We start from the raw sequence: 20,815 nt of genomic DNA on the forward strand, positions 1-20,815 counted from the left end.
TTTACTTTTATCACCAATTTTGCTTTGTTCTCTTGGTATTCTTAGTTGAAAGCTAAACCTAGGAGGTTCATATGCTAATTTCTTAGACCTTGAAGGCTGCCTCTAATCTAAATGCATTTTGATAGTTTTTCACCACTAGAGGGCATTAGTTCACGTGTTTCATAAAAATAACATTGAGCTCATGATCCTGAATTTACCATGGAGACAGCTCTGATTGGCTAAAATGCAAGTCTGTCAAAAGAACTGAGGCTTAGATACAAGGTAATTACAGAGGTAAAACGTGTATAATTATAACTGTGTTGGTTATGCAAAACTGGGGAATTGGTAATTAAGGGATTATCTACCTTTTAAAACAACAAAAATTCTGGTGTTGACTGTCCCTTAAGCAAAACAAAATCATTGAAATAACAAAGAAACATAAGATTAACATTATTCACAAAACACAAAGAATAGATTTTCCTCAATCAGGAATACGGAACAAATTAACCCTAAAACACCTCCAATACTTTTCCTAACATCTTCCGTTACCTCTCTCCTTCACCCATCCCGCTAAGCCCTAAACGCTAAACTAATATATCAACACTCGCCCTTACCCAACCCTCACACCCCTATTGCTAAAAACAAAGAAACAAAAAGGCAAAAAGAATCATTAAATCCATTTTTTATTTTTTTTAAATATTCCAAACACCTGTAGAATTGAAATACCCACAGTTCTTCCTGTCAAAACAAAAATATGTGATTAACCTGCCACTGATCAAACTAACACATTGCCTAACTTCAATCACATGTTTATTAAACACCCACAGATTCCCAGCATCCCACAAAGACTCTTTCACACAATTAACAAGCAACAATAAATAAAATAATTTCTTCTTTACGACATCAACATCACACATACCAAACAAAATCAACTCAAAAGTCACCAGTTACCCTCCACTCAAACCCGTAATCAATTTGGCTAAACTCTTCCAAACATTCCGTGCATATTCACACTCCCACAATACATGCACAACATTTTCCACTACCCCACATCTCCATATCTCGGACACTTTTCCTCAATTATTTCATCCTCATAAATTCTCTGGTGGATAAACATACATGTATTGCCATCCAGGACACGTCCTTTTGATGATCAACAACATCCTTCATATTTACCCTCTTCCAAAATATCCAAACTCTCATTAGAATTTCCGAATTACGGTAGTACCGAATCTACCGAATAAATCCGAATTAGTTCGGATTTATTCGTTACATTCGGATGGCCATGGATTACACTAGTATTGTACAGTATATTAGGTTATATCACTCTGCTATGGGTTACACCTAATATACAGTACATAATACTAGTCTAATAAACAGCACATCCCACCTAACACATACCGAAATTCCGAATTTCCGAATCAAACCGAATCCAGACGAATTTATTCTAATCAAAATGAATCCGAAACGAATCAGAAACGAATTCATTCAAATTTTTCCGAATTCGAATCGATCCGAACCGAAATTCGAAAACATCCGAACCGAAACAAATTTTTTCGCCGTGCACAAGTCTACCCAAAAGTTTAATCATATTAATAGCAACACGCCAACCACACACATCCTTCTCTTTCCATTCACCAAAAAACTTACATAATACTTATTCCAATTTACACGAGATCCACTTATGCCACAAAAAATATCCAAAAAAAATGTAATCCTCATAAAACCAATATAGAAGGAGTCCTCATAGGGTAGACAGACCGCACCAGATGAACAAACAATGGGGATATAGTGATTCTACTCACATTTGTGAAAGCACTAGAGTGTGCATTTCAGGCAGGCCGGATCCTCGTAGTCGCCCTGCAAACTCATCTCCGGTACTGGAGTATGGCCCTCCATCAACAATCCAGCAGGCTCCAGCCGTTACTTGAATCAAACTCCCAGTCACAAAAGGTGTCTGATAGGAAATACAGTATATCCATACAACGTAATAGAGGTAAAGTTAAAAAAAAAATATTTGTACAATAATGAAAATAGCAACACATTTCTCAGTGCCTTAGCACCGTTTCATCATATATATATATATATATTTTTTTTTTCTTTCAAATATTCCAATCTCACTTGCCACGTTTCATACTCCTCACGTCCCTTACGCACTTTCTCACAACTCCTTAAAAAAAAAAATATTTTGATTCAAATTTAACCCATTCCAATGATGGCGACCAAGCTCTCAATAGCAAGGCACTGGAAACTGCAGGCAGCTTCCACTTTTTCCAAAGTTAAAGAAATTCTTGCATACATTAGAAACATGGAAGAGGTAGTATTGCTGAACAGAGGAATTATTGACCTGCACTGTGAGATATGGGGACACTGGGACTCACTACCCTCACCTGCCTAATGAGAGATGCTACCTTTTATCAAAGCAACACTGACTCCCACCTCTCCTACCTTCCCTCTCCTTCAAACCCCTCCTTTTTTTTCTCTCCCCTCCCCGAGAAGCTTGAGAAACATTGAAGCTCCTATGTTTCATTTGCTCGTTAGAAAATGCTTGGAGATGTTTATCTTAGAGTTGTTAAATATATATTCGATTCATAGAAATTTTGCCCGAATATATATGTTAGACCTGAGAAATGTAGCTATATACAAAATGTATATTTAGAGAAATACTCAACCTCAGTGTCATCCTACTAACTTCGGACATTTACCAACGATATATGAAAACCTGAAGCACCACCTGTCAGAGTTTTTACCTGTTTTGTTTGCCATGTGCTGCTGGCAGCCATGTTATTCACCTCTCTTGCAGACTGTGGTGCATTGTGGGGGATGCTGCTCATTTCCTGCACTTCCTTTTATGGCAAGACTGGTGTGCATCATCCGTGTGAGACAGGATGCAGTCTCAGAGTTGTGATGTCATCACTTATTATTTAAAGGGCCTCTGTTCAGTATGCTTTGCCTTTGCGTTGTCTCAGATCTGTTTGTGAGAGCTCCTGTATATTACCTGGCTATCTGACGTCCCTCCTGGTTCCTGATCCCTGGCTTGTTCCTGACTCTCCTGTTTTCCTTGTTCCTGATTCCGGCTCGTCTGACTACTCGCTTTGGCTCCTGACTCGGCTCGTCTGACTATTCGCTTTGGCTCCTGACTCAGCTCGTCTGACTACCAGCTCTGGTTTTTTATTCCTGGCTTGTTATTTGACTTGTGGACTTTTTATTATTTTTTGCTATTAATAAAGGTGTGATTATTTTTGCACTTCTCGTCTCAGTCTGATTCCTGGCACCCTGACATTACGCAAAGGCCATGAATCCTGATGTTGCTGATAATCCACCTTTACCTGCCATAATTTCCAGGATGGATGAACAGGATCACCGCTTGGATAAATTTGCACTAGCCCTGCAAACCCTGCTGACTCGCATTGCACATTTGGACCAAAATGTCCCGCAAGTTATGGCTGCTCCTGTTTCCGCTGCTGCACCTAGTCCTACCAGGAGCATGTCCGGTTCTGCACCTCTATCTCAGCGATATGGAGGTGATCCTAATCAGTGCAGAGGGTTTTTGAACCAGGTGGGCATTTACTTTGAGATGTTACCTCAGGCGTTTCCCTCTGACAGAGTTAAGGTGGGATTTCTCATCTCGTTACTCTCTGACACAGCTCTTGCCTGGGCTAATCCCTTGTGGGGGACTAATAAACCTGTGATTTCAAATTACCCTGAATTTGTGGCCTCCTTTCGAAGGGTATTTGATATTCCGTCTCGCTCCTCCTCTGCTGCTAAACAACTCATGTCCATTCAGCAAGGTACAAGATCTGTTGCTCAGTATGCCATTGAGTTCCATACACTTGCCGCAGAGGTATGTTGGAACAATGAAGCCCTTGTTGCCGCCTTCTTTCATGGGCTCTCTGATGCGATTAAAGACGAAGTTGCTGCCAGAGATTTACCAGAGGATCTTGATGCATTGGTGTCTTTTTTTATCCTAATTGACATCAGACCAAGTTAGAGACCCTCTTTCAAGGAGCACTTGCGGAAGCCTCCTGTTCCGTTGTCTCCTATGTGTTTGTTCCCACCCATGCCTCCCTCTCCTCCCTTGCCTCCTGGTCCCGAGTCACCAGGTACTGCTGAGCCGATGCAGTTGGGATTCACGCGTCTCTCCACGATGGAGAGGGCCTTTAGGAGGAGGGAGGGGCTCTGCCTCTATTGTGGGTTACAGGGCCACCTTTTGAAGTCTTGTCCTACACGGCCGGGAAACGCTCACACCTAAGGGGACAGGGGCAGATCTTGGGTGGTTTATCCTCGTCCCCAGAACTGCTAAAGGAGAAACCTTTGGTCATGGTTGTCCTTTCCTGGGTGGACTCCTCCATAGTCTCCCAGGCTCTTGTTGACTCCGGTGCTGCCAGCTATTTCATTGACAGTGCTTTTGTATCAAAACACTCCATTCCTGTTTTGCCTCGGTCCGTTCCGCTTGCTAATGAGGCCATTGATGGCAGGCCCCTTCAGCCCGCACTCGTTACTCACGAAACTGCTCCGTTATCCATGGCTGTTGGGGCTCTCCATTTTGAAACCCTCCAGTTCCAGGTGATAAACTCTCAGCATTTTCCGGTTGTTCTGGATTATCCCTGGCTCCAAAAGTACAATCCCAGTCTTGATTGGTGCAGGTCCGACATTTTGTCGTGGTCTCCGCAATGTATTTCCACTTGTCTTCGGAAACCAGTTAAAGTCTTGTGCACTTCTTCTGCCAGAGGAGTTCCGAGAGTTCCTAGACATTTTTGACAAGGTGCGTGCCGGTACGTTGCCTCCTCACCAGTCTTACGATTGTGCCATAGATCTGCAACCTGGAGCCATTCCTCCTCGGGCCGGGTTTACCCTCTGTCTGTGGCGGAGAATTGTGCTATGGAGGAGTATGTTGCCGATGCTCTGTCGCGGGGGATCATCCGCAAATCCTGCTCTCCTGCAGGGGCTGGCTTCTTCTTTGTGAAGAAAAAGGGTGGCGAGTTAAGACCATGCATCGATTATAGGGGTCTTAATCGTCTTACCATTAAGAATGCTTACCCTATTCCACTCATTACGGAACTCTTTAACTGCCTCAAGGTAGCTATGGTCTTTACTAAACTTGATTTGAGAGGAGCGTACAATCTCGTTAGGATCAAGGAGGGCCATGAATGGAAAACAGCATTTAACACCAGGAGTGGGCATTATGAGTATCTTGTAATGCCCCTTGGCCTTTGTAATGCCCCTGTTTTCCAGGAATTTATGTCCTTGCAACAGTGTGTTGTGGTGTACTTAGACGACATCCTCATTCACTCACCCACACTTGAGACTCATCGTTCTGATGTTACACAGGTTCTCAGAGACTACGTGAGAACGGCCTGTTTTGTAAACTTGAGAAGTGTGAGTTCCATCAGACTTAAGTAACCTTCCTAGGTTATGTTATCTCCGTTGCAGGATTCTCCATGGATCCTGACAAGTTATCTGCAGTTCTGCAGTGGCCTCGCCCAGTTGGTGTTCAGTCTATTCAACGTTTTTTGGGGTTCGCCAATTACTATAGAAAGTTTATTAAAAACTTTTCTTCCTTGGTCAAACCTATCACAGACATGACCCGTAAAGAGAATGATTCACTCCATTGGTCACCTACTGCTATTAAGGCCTTTAATAGTCTTAAGACTGCCTTTGCTGCCGCTCCAGTTCTGGCTCATCCTAACCCTGTCCTGCCTTTCGTTCTTGAGGTCGATGCGTCTGAAACTGGAATAGGTGCCCTCTTGTCTCAACGTCCTATGCCTGACAGTTCCTTGCATCCGTGTGGTTTCTTCTCTAAGAAATTGTCTCCAGCAGAGAGCAATTATGAAATTGGCGACAGGGAATTACTGGCTATAATTTTGGCACTCAAGGAATGGAGGCATCTTCTCGAGGGTATTAGCGTGCCAATGCTCATTCTTACTGACCACAAGAATTTAACTTATCTTTCTGAAGCAAAACGTTTGTCACACCGACAGGCCAGATGGGTGCTATTTTTGTCTCGGTTTAGTTTTGTTGTCTCCTACCTGCCTGGTAGTAAGAATGTTAGGGCAGTAAACTGTTCAACAGCTGATATCTCCAGAAAAGGAATGCCACTAACAGAAGAAGCCGTATCCCTCTATATACCAGTGTCCTCAGGGTCCCCAGCTTCAGAACACTTAAACTCCTTGATTTTACAGAAGAGTCACTTTCCCCTGGAACTTGCTTTCTCTTCAAGGATTTTTGACGCACATCCATAGGATCACCTTTTCAACAGCAAGTAGAAGACATGAACTAGTTTCAGAAATCTCTGAATCTTCAACATCAGATAAAGGAAAAATTAAAAAGATATGAAACCCAAAATGCTTCTTTCATGAATCAGATAGAGCATGCGATTAAAAAAAAACTTTCTTATTTACTTCTATTATGAATTTTTCTTCATTCCCTTGGTATCCTTTGTTAAAAAACAGGGACGTATGCTTAGGAGCTGGGCCAATTTTGGAGCAATATATGGCAGCAGTTTTGCAAGAATGTTATCGATGTGCAGGAGCACTAGATGTCAGCATTATTTACTGCCATGTATTGCTGCAGATGCCTAATAAGGTATCTCTTTAACAAAGAATATCATGGGAGCAAATTAAATTTGGTAATAGAATTAAATTGGAAACTTTTTAAAATGGCATGCTCTGTCTGAATCATAAAAATACATTTTTTGGGTTTCATATCCCTTTAATTTGTCCTCTGGCATAACAGCTGGAACTCCTCCAGAATTAAGAATACATTTCTCAGACACATCTCTTAAGCTTTCTTCTGTAACAGCCATAGGATCAGGAACACAACCATCTACAACATCTGCAAAGGTACCCTTCTTTACAAGAAGCTTAGGACACGATCTAGCCTATGGTCAAATGCTCCACACAAGTCACACTTGAGCCTTTAAATAAAATGCAGATTTGTGACCTACAACGCCACAATTTCTGCAAACTAATTAATCAAGGCTCTCATGTTTTGAATGACCAAAACGTTGGCATTTTCGACAGAAGACAAAGTGAATACCTTTATTTTCTCCAATCGAGAAGGTTTGAGGAGGATAATGGAGCTCACCATCAACGTTCTTCAGAAACTCAACCCATTACCTCCTCTTTCCATTAAAAGTCCTATAAGGATTTTTTAGTCTTTCAGCTTGAGAGACTTAACTACAGAACATGTGTAGCCACACAATATTCTGAGAGTCTGGCACAAAAGAATTATACATATGTACTATAACCAGAACCCTGTTTGGCTTCTCTCTAGGCGTCTTCACCACAACATTAATCCCCTCCATTTCTGGACATGAGGCAATATCCAAACTTTTCAAACAGTACAATATAAAATCTTCAGTCTTGTAAAAAGTCACATCAAAGTATCCTTGCTGGGGAAAAGGTTGCACACACAACAAAAACTCTCTCTGTAGGAGACTTTTGAATATCTTCACAGAGTCGCAAAGAATGGGCCTCCCACTCCTGACCCTGTCTTTTGATGCCGAAAAAGCCTTTGACAGGGTCAGGTGGGATTATATGGATGAGGTTATGAAACAAATGGGTATCCCAAGAGCCTTTCAAGTGGCCGTTAGAGCCTTATATTCTGGCCCCACAGCCAGAGTGATAGGATTGGGCTTCTGTTCCGACCTCTTTTCTCTCAGTAACGGAACCAGACAGGGGTGTCCCCTGTCCCCACTTTTATTCACTATAGCCATTAAGCCCTTAGTGGCCGCGATACGTCATCACCAAGACATTAAAGGCCTCTTTCTTCATGGTACCCTTCAGAAACTGAGCCTCTTCACTGATGACCTCACAATCTTGCTATCGGATTCCATTAGATCGCTACCCCCCCTCTTGGATCTATTTAGACTCTTTGGTACTCTTTCGTACTATAAACTAAATGTTGATAAAACTGAGGCCTATCTCCTAAATATACCTGAGAGCCAAATTGTCAACCTCCGGGAGCAATATTCCTTCAGATGGAATAGAGATGGCATTAAACATCTTGGGGTGTTCATCTCACATGTCCCAAAAAGGGTGGTGGAGGGGAACTACTCTCATATATTACAATCCCTAACCCACAATGTCACGTTACCCAGATACAGAGAGATATCCTGGATGGGGAGAATCTCTGCTTTCAAGATGATGCTGCTCCCAAAGCTTACCTACCTCTTTAGATGCTTGCCCTTAGGAGTTCCGAAAGCTCTCCTAGACCGATTTCAATCGATCTTAAACACCTATGTTTGGGGCAACACCAAACCCCATATAGCGCGTGCTACCTTACAAGTACCAATAGCAAAAGGCAGGCTAGGGTTACCTAATTTAAAATCCTATTATGACGCCACAATGTTGACACATATCTCTAACTGGCAGGGTTCAGGGGAACGCCCCAGATGGTACGAGATAGAGCAAGCATTGCTTCCTGCCAATGTTCTTTTACAAGATCTCCCATGGCTCCCACAACACTGCTTAACTAAATTTTCGATCACTAATTCAGTCTTACTCGATTGTCTAAAAGCATGGCACAAACTAAGACACTATCCCCAGGAAGCTCCTCACCCTTCCCCAATCCATAGTATCAGGGGCCTGATCTTGGGCCTCCCTGAATCTAACCCCAAACTTTGGGAAACCTCGAGATTACGTATCCTCACAGACTTATATGATGGGGCCAGTTGGCTCACTACCAACGAAATGAATCTAAAATTCGACATCCCCCAAAAACTCACATTTGAGTCAATAAGATTTCGATCCATTTTACATAGTTGGGGATTTACCACCTCGACCCCTAGAGACATGACCTCATGGGAGACAAGATGGAAGGCAGGCCTACAGGGACGGAGACCTATGACAATACACTATAAATGCTTAATAGACTCCATAAAACTAAAAAAGACCCATAACATCCTAGCATGGGAAAGGGACCTTAGATTTGTTGGGGAGCCAGAAAGCTGGGAGAGTGCAATTATATTAACTAAAAAGACAATCCACTGTGTCCCGCTGTTTGAACTTTATTACAAGCTCCTGACTAGATGGCAGTGGGTTCCGGCTAGACTGCACAGGCTTTCACACACTCACTCAGACTTATGCTGGAGGAATTGTGGAAATAGAGGTGATGATAAACACATATGGTGGGAATGCCCCTGCATACAAAATCTGTGGAAAGAGGTACTAGATCTGTGTGACAAACTAGGCATCCCAACAGTACGAACCCCAGAGAGATGCTTATTCCACATAGACCTTCCCCAGAGCACCAAGGCCCAAAAACACCTATTCATATATATCATGATGGCAACGAAACTCGCTCTGGCGAGACACTGGAAGCAGAAGGTTACCCCCCCACTACACAAAGTGTTAGAAATTATCAATTACATCAGAGGCATGGAGGAGGCGGTTTCTATCAATAGAGGCACCCTTGACTTGCACTCTCAGATATGGGAGCCTTGGAACTCACTGCACGCAAGAACTAGAGACTAGAATAGACTATGCTGCATCCCTTATTGAGAGTATCCCAGAACTTTCCTCCCTCTTCTTCTCTTTAGGATTCTTTTCTTTTCCCTCTTCTCTGAGCTTTTCCCTTCACCTTCTTTCCCCTATCCCCCTCTCCAAATACACCTGATTTTGTATGTTTTGCTCTGATGAAATCGCAGATGTTTGATGATGGCTGTGACTGGACCAATGCTTGCTTATATGTTATTACCTTTTTTACCTAAAATTATGTGGTTATGGGAAGCAGTACCCATCTTCTAATAACTTTTATGTATATATACACGATTTTTCTTATGTTTACTGCACCAAAAAAGGAAAATAGGCACTTCTATAGATAGCCTGCAAGGTTCAGACACCTGATTTACTGTTACACTGATTTCTATGTAAAGCGAATATGCTATTCCTAATATGTCTGGACCTGCGGTCCTATCTGCATTCTGTAATCTGCCCATTATAATATGTTTGTTGCCTTCAATAAAAAATTTATTTAAAAACAAAAAAAAAAACTGTCTCTCTGAAATGCCATCACATTCTCCAACACCACAATCTGCACATGGGCAAGACCAACCATCTTCCTCTTCACCTCTACCACATATAGTCGTACTGTAGTTTGGATGCTCCCCTATAGCAGCATGCACCCAACCTCAAAGGGAATGAGTGCAAAGCCGAGGGGCAGATTCTCAGTATGAAAAGCAACCTTCTGATAGACATTATTTTCCCACTCAGACAAGAGGGCCTGATACCTTAGAACCTCATTTTAGATTATATTGAATTGGATTGAACCTTCAAATCCATGAAGTTCTGCTCAATCACATCATAGTGAGAAAGAAAAGAAAATGTTGTTTGTAAAATCATTTCAGTGCATTTAACATTAAAACCACCCACAAACAACTAAATTAAAAAAAATGAATATAAAACTATATGTCCCTCAAAAATCCTAAACAAATGTGACATTCTCTTCACCCATCCCACTAAATATCCACACAAAATTGTCCATACAAAATACTGCCCCTCAAACTGTCCCAGTAAGAAACAGAAAATAACTTTACCAACACCAATCACTCAAACCAAGTGACCGAGACCGACCCTCTCTTCACCACACCCAACTTACTTACCCTACAAACTGTCCCTATAACGTACCCTACAAACTGTCCCTATAACTTACCCTAAAAACTGTCCCTATAACTTACCCTAAAAATTGACCCTATAAATTACCCTACAAACTATCCCTTATGAAGAAAAGAAGAAAAAGAAAAGATGACAGAGAAATAGATCTGTTCCACACAAAAATAACCCCATTATCGTTTTGCACTTTTTTCATCCATGGTTTTACAATCTCTTAAAAAATAAATATGAATGAACCTTAGAGCGTACTGTATGCAATGTTGTGGTAAAATAGTTTTTGTTTACAAATTAAAAGAATCCTTGCTAGCCATGGAGCTTATTTAAATCAGTTACCAACACCAATCACTCAAACCTGACCGACCCTCTCTTCACCACATCCAACTTACTTACCCTACAAACTGTTCCTATAATGTACCCTACAAACTATCCCTATAACTAACCCTACAAACTGTTCCTATAATGTACCCTACAAACTGTCCCTATAATGTACCCTACAAACTGTCCCTATAACTTACCCTACAAGCTGTCCCTATAAATTACCCTACAAACTGTCCCTATAACTAATCCTACAAACTGTCCCTATAATGTACCCTACAAACTGTCCCTATAACTTACCCTACAAACTGTTCCTATAACTTACCCTGCAAACTGTCCCTATAACTTACCCTACAAACTGTCCCTATAACTTACCCTACAAACCGTCCCTATAACTTACCCTGCAAACTGTCCCTATAACTTACCCTACAAACTGTCCCTATAACTTACCCTACAAACTGTCCCTATAACTTACCCTACAAACTGTCCCTATAACTTACCCTGTAAACTGTCCCTATAACTTACCCTACAAACTGTCCCTTATGAAGAAAAGAAGAAGAAAAAGAAAAGATGACAGAGAAATAGATTTGTTCCACACAAAAATAACCCCATTATCGTTTTGCACTTTTTTCATCTATGGTTTTACAATTTCTTAAAAAAAAAAAAATATGAATGAACCTTAGAGTGTACTGTATGCAATGTTGTGGTAAAATAGTTTTTTGTTTACAAATTAAAAGAATACTTTCTAGCCATAGAGCTTATTTAAATCAGTTTAACGTTAACCATGTATATAAAAACTTGTCTTTGTCTTTGCATAGCAGCCTTCCATATAAAATAGCCTCCTCATTTAAAACTTTACGACCCCCCTACCAACATTAAAAGAGAACGAACCTTCTTCCACACCTCTTGCGCAAAAGAACAATATGGCATTTGGCTCTGGCCACCAAGCCGCTTCTATGCTGAGAATCCAGGGTGCAGAGGCAACAAGCAACAATCCCCCAAGCCATTGTTTTTTTGTGCGTTACTCAACATTATATGTGATACGATCTTCCAGATTAAAAAAGAAATATAATCTGAAAATTGTAAAACTGTAGAGACCAGCTCACCAGATTTAAAAACATGTAAAAGCTTCTTATGGTCTTGTAAAATATCTACATTAGTGGCGTATTAAGGCCTAGGCCAACAAGGCCCATGCCTAGGATGGCAAATTGGGGGGGGGGGCGGCACTTTTGGTGCCATATGTCCGTTGTCACCGGGCCGCTGCAAAGATTGTGGACTTTAAAAAAATAATATTGACTTCCTATGCTATGGTTCTGCTTACCGTTACACCGCCGAAGTCACGTGACATTTTTTTTCACCCAATAACATTCCTGCTGTCGGCACATGACTCAAGTCACATTTGGCCCATGTGATCTCCCAGGCGGCAATCGGGTTTCGCTTCTCATCAGTGGCAGTGGACTGGAGCGAGTCACTGGATAGTGTTTGCGGTGGGTCTGGAATTCTATGTGTCGGAGTGTCTCTACTTTGTCTTTGAGAGTTCAGGTGGGTGACCGGCTGTGTTAAAGGATTACTTTCTGTTATCATTTTTAAGCTAAACAACTAACATATTAAAGTTAATAAACATTCATTAAAACCTACTGACCTATATTTTCTCCAAAACGAAGTTTCATAACGTTCTAAAAGTTATATCTTTTATTCGCCGATGATGTCACGTTATCCTGCCCACTATTTTCAGCACTGAGTGTTCAAAATACTTAAACCAATAACTTTGTGTTTAAAGCGCCATTTTGAAACCTAGGTATTGTAAACGGATTGGTACAGAGCAAAGGATACCCACGGAGTGGGTTTGGAAAACAATTAAATTTGCAGACAAGATTTCTAATATACGGTAGAGATATGTTAATGAAATGCTATTGATAAAAAGCGTATTTGGGGTAGTTAGTTAGTAACAGGCATAGAAAATATTTACTTACAGTGGCCCTTTAAATTCACTCTCAGAGGAATGGATACATTTTTTTTATTTATTTATTATTACCCGGTCTGCTTTGGTCCTCCTTCACTGACTGAGCTAGCTAGTTCTCTAAGTAGGGCAAATTTAAATAATATTTATAGCACTGAGCTGACGACTGTTGAGCAGTGAATGAGAAATGAAGTGTATGGAGGTTGCATGGTCTGTGGGGCATGATATAGAGTTTAGACAGTGACACAGTGCTCATGCTACCTAAGTGCTCTGGGAGTGGGGCCGGGCCGGAGATCAGCACGCAGGCAGAGATAAGAAGTTAGAACTAGTAGCGGACTGGCCCTGGGTAAGGCCTCTATTTTGAGAAGGGCTGCTCCTTATTTATGTATAAACGTTGTTAGGATACAGCGCCTGAAAATCTGTCACCTGTAGCTTCTTGATAAAGGCCTATATACTCGGCCGAAATGCGTTGACAAACAGCTGGTAAGCCCTATTTCAATATTCTACATATAAGTTTGGACAATCTGCACTTTGTTTTATATTTTCACAGGTTACTATATCAGGAATGAGAAGAAAGCTTAAAGGACACTAGGATTTCACAGCACCATCGTCACAGCAATTCCCACTTCTAGACACAAGTTTGTTCTTTTATTTGACATTTATTTGACAATGATTTGACTGTTATTTTCACACTTGGATTACACAATTTATCCCGGATTACAACACTTTTTGGTCAATATATTTATATTTGAAATTTTGTATCATTTTTTTCTTTAAATTGTATTTTTCACTATTTTTATATTGCACGTGCAAATTAATTTTTCATTTTTATTTTTTCCATTTTCCCTCTTCTTGAGTGGCACCACACACTGGTTTTATATTGTCCAACAGCTACAAGTTGCTTGGGTAAGATTTTACATTTGTATGATCTGCATTTGACATTTGTTGATTTTAGATACCATGTTTTAAATTGGATGGTCTTGCACCAATTTATTTTAAGAACCATTTATTCATTTTATTTTATTTGTGTAATGTGGATCCACATTTGTGTTATTTTGTAATAAACAGTTTTAGACGTACCATAGCCATTTCACCTTGCCTCAGGCGCTTTGAACACATCACACACATATTGCTCCTTATTTTTGGACAACAGGTAGTACCCAAGTCCCTAGCACAACCTTAGGGAACATTACAGCACAGGCCGAGGCAGAAAATAGGTTAATGCTGGCACTGGCAGGGCACACTCTGAGGATTAAAAACACAATGTCACAGACATGATGACCCAGCTACAGAGGAAAGGGAGGTTCAAGTGACAGCAATCTGCCAGATTTTATACTGCCATGAATTTCAAGAAACTCCAGCCACCAATTTTTTTAACAGACCTTTATTCTTTTGTCTTGGGTCCCATTGATAATACAACGTTTCAAGCCAGCATTAGGCTCTTAGTCATGTACATGACTAAGAGCCTAATGCTGGCTTGAAACGTTGTATTATCAATGGGACCCAAGACAAAAGAATAAAGGTCTTTTAAAGAAATTGGTGGCTGGAGTTTCTTGAAATTCATGGACTTTGGTGAGACTTGGCAAGTCTGTTGCTCTGTGCCCCACTGAAAGAAAATTTGGTGTGCTGTTTCCACTATTTAGATTTTATACTGCCCCAGGCTTCCTCCTTGAGCTCCAGTCTCCACTCACCCAGCAGCTACTTCTTCTTCCCTGGACCTATTCTGCCTCATCTTGTCACATTTATATCCCTAAAACATCTATTGTGCCTTTTCCTAAACTGCACTGAGCTGTGTCACCCAGCTGGTGCCCACTCTTCACTCATGCATTCTCACCAGGTTCATTGGCACATCTCCTGCAGCTCCTTCTGCTACTGCCGCACCTTTTTCTATACCACTGTCTTTTCCAGCTTCAACTCATTCAGATATAGCAATTTATTTCCTGTAGAGATCACTCTCTCACCAGCACCACTCTTTATAATCACAATCTCTCTCCTCTCTCACTCACATACACACACAGGCACACACTCATACATTTTATTAAAAGGTTTATTAGAGGTTATTTAGTACGGGCCCAGTGTCAGCCAAACCTGTGTTTTTAATGCTGGCAAATAGAGAATTTATGGCTGCAGCTTCAATGACCATATGTGTGCCCTGTACTGTGTGCACGTGCTGATTCAACTTACCTGAGAGTATGCAAGCGTTTTACAAGCCCTGGCTGGTGAACATTTAATTAGGAAATGGAGTGAAATTTTTTTTGAATTACTCCCTGAGCAAAAGATTTTATGGTGAGTGCCTAGGGCAGCACAAAACCTAAATACGCCACTGATCTACAGTTCGACTTTGTAACTTAAAATCTCTAATAATTTCATCTAAAATCATAAAATGTTTGGGTAGATTAAAAGCATGGAGGTTTGTTTAATAAAAATGGAACCCAGTTATATTTTTTAAAAACAAAACCTTAAAAAGAGGCCAACCGTACAATCATCGTCCCGAAGAGCCATCTTTATATTAACCTTTTAAAGCCGTTGTGCCGTTCTATTCCGTCATAATTGCACTGGGCTTTAAATCCGTTATGACGGAATAGAACGTCATAGCCAACGGCTGTCCTGAAGCCTACTGTGCTTCTCAGATTTGATTGCGGTCTGGAGGGTGTTCGTAGGGTTATAGGGACGCCTCCCAGACCCGATCCAATAATTGAAATCTCGCGATCATATGCACGATCGCGTGATTTCAATTTGTCTACATCTGAACAGTTGTTCCGATGTAGACACTTTAACCCCGTCAGGAAAGGGTTAAAGCAAGGAATTAAAAACTCAGAAACATATTAATATCTAGAGCATTTTTCCCACCATGCACATGTAGCTTTTGTAGTTCTGTTCTCTTATGACTCTCCATCTTAGCACCCCAGATAAAGATAAAACACTCCCTAACTATTTGTCTTATCCATAAAACTGGGGGAATAAAACCAAGGCTATATACAAAAGAACTGGTAAAATAACTTGTCTTATAATTAAAATCTTCCCATCTTGAGTTAATTTCTTATAACCCCATAAATCAAATTTCTTTTTAACTGTAGCTAGAATAATCTGTTCTGAGTAAAAGGGATTCCTAAAATCTATTTATTTATTAATTTATTTGTTTATTTAAATCATTTTCTTTTATTGAGGTGTTGAGATAAAATAACATATGCATGTAAATCGGATAAACAAACAACATAAATATAAAAAAGGTCGACATGAAATAAGGAGAAAAATAACACCAAAACATTTGTATCAATGGAATCAGTAGGAATGAGAACTGAAATCATCTCCTCTGCTGACGTTAAATCATACAGTGACAATATTAGAAGTGTACACTATGAGGAGAGAACATTAGATAAAAACCGTTACTAATTAGGCCAATAGAAAATTACAACCACGTAATATAGAAATTAAGCCAAAAAAAGGTTTGTCTTTGGGTGATAGGGATTTTTCTGTGGTTTGTGGGGATTCTAATTGTATTTTGAGTGCTGGGTATCGGGAAAGTCCAGGGGAAAGTTATGTTGATGTTTATGGGAAGTTCTTAGTTGAATTAATTTATTTATATGGTTTAAAGGATGCCTTCAGAGTTAGTAAGTTATCTGGTAAAGGTTTCACCTTTTTTAATGAGTGCGTAACTGTAAGGTCAAGAATTGATTTTTTCTTTTTGTCCAGGACGGTGTCTATAAAGGGTTTCCATAGTGTTGTGGTGCCTTTCACGGAAGTTAGCATAGAAGTGAGTTTAGTGTATGGGAAGGGAGTGTGTGGAAGTTGCAAAAGTGATTCTGTTGGAAGATGATGGTGTGAAAGAGCATTTTGTCCAGAAGTATAAATGGATGCATAAGAAACGGAGTGATTTTCTAAATGTGTTTGTCACCGATACCAGGCTGCAGGGATTAAAGTCCTATCCCCCTACCCCTCCCTGTTGTTTCTCAGCGGTTTTGGGAACAACAGAGCAACCACAATCTCCCAGAGCTTTGGTTTCCCTTGTTTTCATCTGTCCACCTGATCTTAAAAGAGCTGATCTCTGACCAACCTATCCCTCACTGGCCGGCCGTGCTCCTGGAACTACTGGCCGGCTGCCGCACCCTGCACCCCTCGGGACACTTTACCTCCGGCCCCTTCAAAGGCCCCTTGCCCCAGAGCTCTGCTCTCTTGGGGATTGGTACCCCGTGGAGAGGGCAAGAGGTGGGCTTATTGCTGGAGTTGAACTCCATTGGGAACTCGGGTTTCCGAGCCCTAATCAACAGACCACCCTTCGGCTGTCTGGCCCCATTGAACAGCCGGCCGCATCAGCTCAGATCCCTGGGCCCCTTCATCCAAGGTCGCTCCAGCGGTCTTTTGTCCCAGAGCTCCGCTCTTTGGGGAATTATTACCTGTGGGGAAGGACCTGAGGTGGGTGATTTACAGGGGAGAGCTCTCTCAGAAACCGGGGTTTTTGGACACCCCCTCATTAAGCCCTCTTACAATGGCTTGCCCGGTGTAAGTTGGATGATAACAATATAACTCCGACCCCTAGCCATGGATCAAGGTGCTTTTTGGAGCAAAGTAGCTGGGGGCCAGGGGCTTTCCAATGACACCCTGGAAGGGCCACCACTCTCCTGGATCACCCAGAATACCCCATCCTGGTACCGCTGGACACTGGGGAACAATGGACACAATAGAGGTGCCAGCCTGTCTGGAGGGGCAGGAATGGCGGGAGGTGTGAGGGGCAGATAAGGCTTGTTATCAAGATCAGTTTTTGTATAAATATGTGTTTTTACCAATAAAGTGTACTTTGTGTTTTCACCTGAATGCTAGTCTGTCTAGTTATTTGGGTGGGCTCTGCAAAAATCACTTTCTCCGGTACATAGTGGCAGGTTCCAGGCATCAGGAGGATCCATTGGCAGAGCTACCCAGTGGTGGCAGCGTTGGGATGCTTCCGATTACCTGGAATGTCCAAACCACCCCCTGAAGTCCATGCCGGATGGAAAAATATCAAAGGCTCCTGAATGACGAACTACAGAGCTTACTGCAAGCCAGAGGAGGAGTAGCTGGTTCCAAGACAAAGACTGCCCTTGTAGCCAAGCTGATGGAAGGTGATCAGGCTAATGAGCCGGCAGTGGGTCGAATGACGGCCAAGAAAGCAACCGTCCCAGCACCATCTCCACCCCGGAGACTACCATGTCGGATCTCCAGAGACAGATCCACTGGCGACTGGACCTCTATGGATCTAACCCCCCCGAGGAGATTGTTACTCGGGTCATTACCGACGCCCCTAAAGTACATTTGATAGAACTACAGAAGTCTATGGGGGGAGTTGTCCCGGATCCCATGGCTTCTCTGACCCAATCCAAGAAGCTACCCCATGCCGCCTTCTGGGATTTCCAAGATGATGGGGCAGAGGAGATTGACCACTACCTTCAGCTTTTTAAGACACAGTGTCGGTTACAGTGGGTCGCCAATGCTGACAGAGTCACTATCCTGCTCCCAAAACTGTCCGGTCGGCTTTGGAGGCTTTCCACACCATCCCCTCTGACAAGTCAATTTCGACCGGGTGAGGGAAAGCATCATTGCCCGCTATGGACTCACGCTGGAGGCACACCGGCTGAAATTCCGGGAGCTTCAGAGGCAAGAGGGGCAACCATACACTGAGTTTGCCCACTGGTTAGCACGGTCCCTGGAATTTTTGGATCACCGATTGCCATATAACCACCCTGTCAGAGGCGAAACAGCTCATCCTTCTGGAATAGTTTTACAACAATGCTCCAACAGAGATATGGGACTGGGTGAAGGACAAAAGACCCACCACAGTGGACCAAGCAGCTGCCCTGGCCAACCAGTATGTAGATGCCCGGTGCAAGGGCAGCCCAGGACCACAGCCTGTACCTCGCTCTGCTTCCACCCCTACATGGCCCCCAACAGCTCCTCAGCAGTCCCAGGCCCGGTCAACTCCTGTTTCCCCGGCCAGGGCCAGCCATTCCAGGGGATTCTATGGGTGTGGGCAGTGGGTCCTGCTAACTATGCAGAATGGCCAGATAAAGAGGTTGGCATCCTGCATGAGGTTGGCCTTGTAACCAAATATAATCGCCAGCACCATCGGCAGGATATCTAGGTCAATGGGCAGGTGGCCCAGGGATTGAGGGACACTGGAGCCACTGTCTCCCTGATCCAACCCCACCTAGTCCCCACCTCCGTCCGAACAAGGAGAACCCTTGCTGTCCGGGTAGCCAGAGGTGCCATCCTGGAGGTCCCCACAGCCTGGGTACACTTGGACTGGAAAGCCGGCTCCCAGGATGTGGAGGTGGGCATTATGCAGCAGCTCCCAGCTGAGGTCCAATTGGGAAATTACTTTGGTCACCTTGTCTGAGCCTTCATGGGGAATACCTCAACGGATACCTGGCCAGTGACCACCAGCTAGCAGGTCAGATGGCAAGCAATCACACTTATTCCGGTGAACCAGGTCTGACATTCTGCTCCGACTCCAATCTTACCCCAACCTTCCGCCCCAACTACCCCCCTAACCCCCAACCAACCCTTCTGGGTGTCCCTCTCTGACTTCAGCCAGGAGACCCTGAGCGACCCAACCTTAGCCCCTACAGAGACCAGGTGGGTACAGACCCCAGGGCCCTGGGGAAGAGTGGTTCCAATGGGAAAGGGGGCTCCTGTACCAGATCTACAAGAGGAGAAAGGGACCAGTGCCCAAACATCAGCTGGTTGTACCGAAGAAGTTTTGGTCCGACCTACTAAAAATAGGACACAACATTCCCCTAGCTGGTCACTTAGGAAAGGACAGGACCCACCACTGCTTGACCCAAACCTTTTTCTGGCCAGGAATTACAGTAGATATTAGAGAATACTGTAAATCCTGTGAGGTGTGCCAGAAATTAGGAAAAACAGGGGACCACACTAAAGCCCCCCTACACCCTATGCCTATTATCAATGAACCCTTTATCAGGGTTGCAGTGGACATAGTGGGGCCATTAGCCCGGCCCAGCCCCTCAGGGAAAAGGTACATCCTTACAGTAGTGGACTATGCCACTCGATACCCGGAGGCAATCCCCTTGACTATTATCCAGGCGGAGACTGTAGCAGATGCAATGCTCCGCATATTCACCAGGGTAGGCTTCCCCTGGGAAGTAATTTTCACTTTTCACTGTGGAAATCACTCAGCAGTTATGGAGATTGTGCAGGATCAAACCCCTGCACAGTGCCCCCTACAATCCCCAGACGAATGGGCTATGTGAGCGGTTCAAAGGGGACCCTAAAGCAGCTGCTTAGGATGTTCTCGGCCACTCACAAGGACAGGGAAAGATTCTTCCCGCACCTCCACTTTGTATACAGAGAGGTGCCCCAGGAATCCACAGACTTCTCTCCCTTTGAATTAGTGTGTGGCCAAAAGATAAGGGGACCCCTTGACTTAGTAAGAGCCCACTGGAAAGAGACTACAGGGGGGGGAAACACTCCGTTGTAGAGTACATTCTCCAACTCAGGGACCGACTGAAGGACCTTGCTGACCAGGTGCGAGAGAACCTTCAGGTCGCCCAGCATAAACAAAAGAGGAGGTACGATCGGAATGCTCGTACCTGCACCCTGTCAGTAGAACAGAAGGTCCTCGACCTGAAGCCTGTCAAAACAGACAAGGTACAGGCCTCCTGGCAAGGACCCTACCAGATAGAGGAACAACTGAACAACACCACCTACCTGGTAGCCAAATGCTCAGATGACCGGGTCCGCCAGTCCTTGAATGTGAACATGTTGAAGGCATATGTAGAAAGGGCCAAGGATGTGGGTGCTATCTGTGCTCTGGAAGTGGAGGACTCTGAGAGTCTTCCAATGCCAGAACCCTCCGGACCCACTGACGCTCCCCAAGGAGTGGCCGACATACCCCTAGATGAGAGGTTAGGGACTGAGCAGAGAAAGCAAATCCGACAACTCCTGGAAAAGAGAC

This window comes from Bombina bombina, chromosome 10, assembly GCF_027579735.1.
Source record: "Bombina bombina isolate aBomBom1 chromosome 10, aBomBom1.pri, whole genome shotgun sequence".
Taxonomy (NCBI): domain Eukaryota; kingdom Metazoa; phylum Chordata; class Amphibia; order Anura; family Bombinatoridae; genus Bombina; species Bombina bombina.